The 3,950-nt window shown below is 46.5% G+C and overlaps 1 pseudogene; it reads left to right on the top strand.

The window, feature by feature from the left end:
- Positions 1-1,218: 1,218 nt before the first annotated feature.
- On the top strand, positions 1,219-3,388 carry LOC102147281 (keratin, type I cytoskeletal 18 pseudogene; annotated as a pseudogene).
- Positions 3,389-3,950: the final 562 nt, after the last annotated feature.

Here is a 3,950-nt window from a genome sequence, read left to right as displayed (position 1 = left end):
CTTTGGGAGGCTGAGGCGGGCGGATCACAAGGTCAGGAGATCGAGACCATGGTGAAACCCCGTCTCTACTAAAAATAGAAAAAATTAGGCCGGGCACGGTGGCTCAAGCCTGTAATCCCAGCACTTTGGGAGGCCGAGACGGGCGGATCACGAGGTCAGGAGTTCGAGACCATCCTGGCTAACACAATGAAACCCCGTCTCCACTAAAAATACAAAAAAATTAGCCGGGCGTGGTGGCGGCACCTGTAGTCCCAGCTACTCGGGAGGCTGAGGCAGGAGAATGGCGGGAACCCGGGAGGCGGAGCTTGCAGTGAGCCGAGATCGCGCCACTGCACTCCAGCCTGGGCGACAGAGCAAGACTCCGCCTCAAAAAAAAAAAAAAAAAAAAGAAAAAATTAGCCGGGCGCAGTGGCGGGCGCCTGTAGTCCCAGCTACTCGGGAGGCTGAGGCAGGAGAATGGCGTGAACCTGGGAGGCGGAGCTTGCAGTGAGCCGAGATTGCGCCACTGCACTCCAGCCTGGGCGACAGAGCGAGACTCCGTCTCAAAAAAAAAAAAAAAAATAATAATAATTTTATTCATAATATAAACACAAAATACATAGGGATAGAATTGTCAAAATATATGAAAGATGATTACAGTGAAAACTATAAGAGCTTGGTTGAAGAAATTAAAGAACAGCTAAATAGAGATGTATACCATGTTAATGGGTCAGAAAACTCATTACTGTTAAGATGTCAATTCACCTCAAATTAATAGATAGGCCCAATGCAGTCTAGTCAAAATCTCAGCAAGCTATTTTGTAAAAATTGAGAAAATGGATTTAAAATTTGTATGAAAATGAAAAGAACTTTCATTTATATGAAAGTGAAAAGGCAAAACATTTCTGACAGAGAAGAATAAAGTTGTAGGACGTAACACTGTCTGGTTTGAGAACATATTATAAAGATAACAAGAGTCAAAACAGAGTGGTATTGGTGTAAAGACAGACTATTAGACTAGTGGAACAGCATAGAAATCCAAGAAATCGATCTACACATGTATAGTTAATTGATTTTCGACATAGGTATCAAGATAATATAATTGGGAAAAGGTACTCTTTTTAATAAATGGTCTGGAATAATTGGATCCATATGCAAAATAATGAACCTTGACTCTTACCTCACACCAGAAATGTAATTTAAATCTAAATGGATCAGAAAGGCAAACTTGAGCTAAAAGTATAAAACTTCTAGAAAAAAAGAGAAAATATTTGTAACCTTCATTCAGGCAGAACTTTCTTAGATAAAACATGCTACTATCCTTTCAAAATTCATAAGTTGAAATCCTGACTGCCAATGTGATGGTACTAAGAGACGGGGCCTTTAGAGGTGACTAGGTCATGAGGACAGAGCTCTCATGGATAGATTATTGTCCTTATAAAAGAAGCCCCAGAGAGCAATCTTGCCCCTTCCACCAAGTGAGGATGCAGCAAGAAGGAGCCATCTATGAACCTGAGAGCAAGCTCTTCCTCACCAGATACCAAATCTCCCAGTGTCTTGATCTTGGACTTCCCAGCTTCCAGAAACGTTAAGAAATAAATTTCTACTTTTTGGTCATCGGGAAAGTCTGAGTCCTGTCCTCTTACCCGCCTCCCCGGACACCATGAACCTCACCACTCGCTCCACCTTCAACAACTACCGGTCCCTGGGCTCTGTCCAGGCGCCCAGCTACGGTGCCTGGCCCGTCAGCAGCATGGTCAGCGTCTATGCAGGCACCAGGGGCTCTGGTTCCTGGATTTCCGTATCCTGCTTGACCAGCTTCTGGGCGGCATGGGGTCTGGGGGCCTGGCCGTGGGGATGGTTGGGGGTCTGGCAGGAATGGGAGGCATCCAGAACGAGAAGAAGACCATGCAAAGCCTGAACGACTGCCTGGCCTCCTACCTGTACAGAGCAAAGAGCCTGGAGACCAAGAACCAGAAGCTGGAGAGCAAAATCTGGGAGCACCTGGAGAAGAAGGGACCCCAGGTCAGAGACTGGAGCCATTACTTCAAGACCATTGAGGACCTGAGGGCTCAGATCTTTGCAATGCCTGCATCGTTCTGCAGATCGACAATGTCTGTCTTGCTGCTGATGACTTTAGGGTCAAGTATGAGACAGAGCTGGCCATGGCCCGTGACATCCATAGGCTCCGCAAGGTCATTGATGACACCAGTGTCACTCGGCCACAGCTGGAGACGGATCGAGGCACTCAAGGAGGAGATGCTATTCATGAAGAAGAACCACGCAGAGGAAGTAAAAGGCCTACAAGCCCAGATTGCCAGCTCTGGGTTGACCATGGAGGTAGATGACCCCAGATCTCAGGACCTCGCCAAGATCATGGCAGACATTTGGGACCAATATGATGAGCTGGCTTGGAAGAACCAAGAGGAGCTGGACAAATACTGGTCTCAGAAGAATGAGGAGAGCACCAAAGTGGTCACCACACAGTCTGCCAAGGTTGGAGCTGCTGAGATGACGCTCACAGAGCTGAGACATGCAGTCCAGTCCTTGGATATTGACCTGGACTCCATGAGAAATCTGAAAGTCAGCTTGGAGGGCAGCCTGAGGGAGGTGGAGGCCCGCCACACCCTGCAGATGGAGCAGCTCAACGGGGTCCTGCTGCATCTGGAATCAGAGCTGGCACAGACCCTGGCAGAGGGACAGCGCCGGGCCCAGGAGTACGAGGCCCTGCTGAACATCAAGGTCAAGATGGAGGCTGAGATTGTGACCTGCCACCGCCTGCTGGAAGATGGCGAGGAGTTCAATCTTGGTGATGCCCTGGACAGCAACAACTCCATGCAAACCATCCAGAAGACCACCACCCGCCAGATAGTGGATGGCAAAGTGTTGTCTGAGATGAAGGACACCAAAGTTCTGAGGCATTAATCCAGCAGAAGACAGGGTACCCTTTGGGGAGCAGGAGGAAAATAAAAAGTTCGGAGGTCAAAAAAAAAAAAGAAAGAAAGAAATTTCTATTTTTTGTAGTCCATCCAGTTTATAGTAATTTGTTACAGCAGCCGGAATGGAATAAGACAAGACATAAAAGTTATCAACATACATGAAAAATGGAGCCGGGCGCGGTGGCTCACGCCTGTAATCCCAGCACTTTGGGAGGCCGAGGAGGGCGGATCACGAGGTCAGGAGATCGAGACCATCCTGGCTAACACGGTGAAACCCCGTCTCTACTAAAAATGCAAAAAATTAGCCGGGCGAGGCGGCGGGCGCCTGTAGTCCCAGCTACTCGGGAGGCTGAGGCAGGAGAATGGCGTGAACCCGGGAGGCGGAGCTTGCAGTGAGCCGAGATCGTGCCATTGCACTCCAGCCTGGGCGACTAAGCGAGACTCTGTCTCAAAAAAAAAAAAAAGAAAAATGGATACATTTTCTCCAGCAAAATTAAAATCTTTTGCTTTTGAAACATGCTACTCTAAATGAAAAGATAAGCCAAGACTGGGAGAATATATTTTCAAAACCTACATCTAATGAAATACAGGCCTGCACCGCACAGTAACATTTCAGTCGACAGTGGACCATATATTCAAAGGTGTTTCCATATGATTTTAACACCATTTTTTACTGTACCTTCTGTATGTTTAGATACACAAATACCATTGTGTTACAATTGCCTGCAGTATTCAGTCCAGTAACATGCTGCACATGCTCCTAGGTTTGTAGCCTAGGAGTAATAGGCTACACAGTATAGCCTAGGTGTGCAGTAGGCTATAGGATCTAGGTTTATGCAAGTATGCTCTCCCGTGTTCACATGACAAAATCAACTAACAGCACATTTCTCAGAATATATCCAACATTGTTAAATGATGCATGACTGTACTTGTATCTGAAAAATATAAACACTATTACAATTCAGTATTAAGAAGACAAATGATCCAATAAAAATGGGCAGAAAAGCTCAATAGATATGTCATCAAGAAGGC

This window comes from Macaca fascicularis, chromosome 11 (assembly GCF_037993035.2).
Source record: "Macaca fascicularis isolate 582-1 chromosome 11, T2T-MFA8v1.1".
In the NCBI taxonomy this organism is placed as follows: Eukaryota; Metazoa; Chordata; class Mammalia; order Primates; family Cercopithecidae; genus Macaca; species Macaca fascicularis.
The sequence above is the reverse complement of the archived record's forward strand: the minus strand, read 5'-3'. Positions and strand labels throughout refer to the sequence as shown.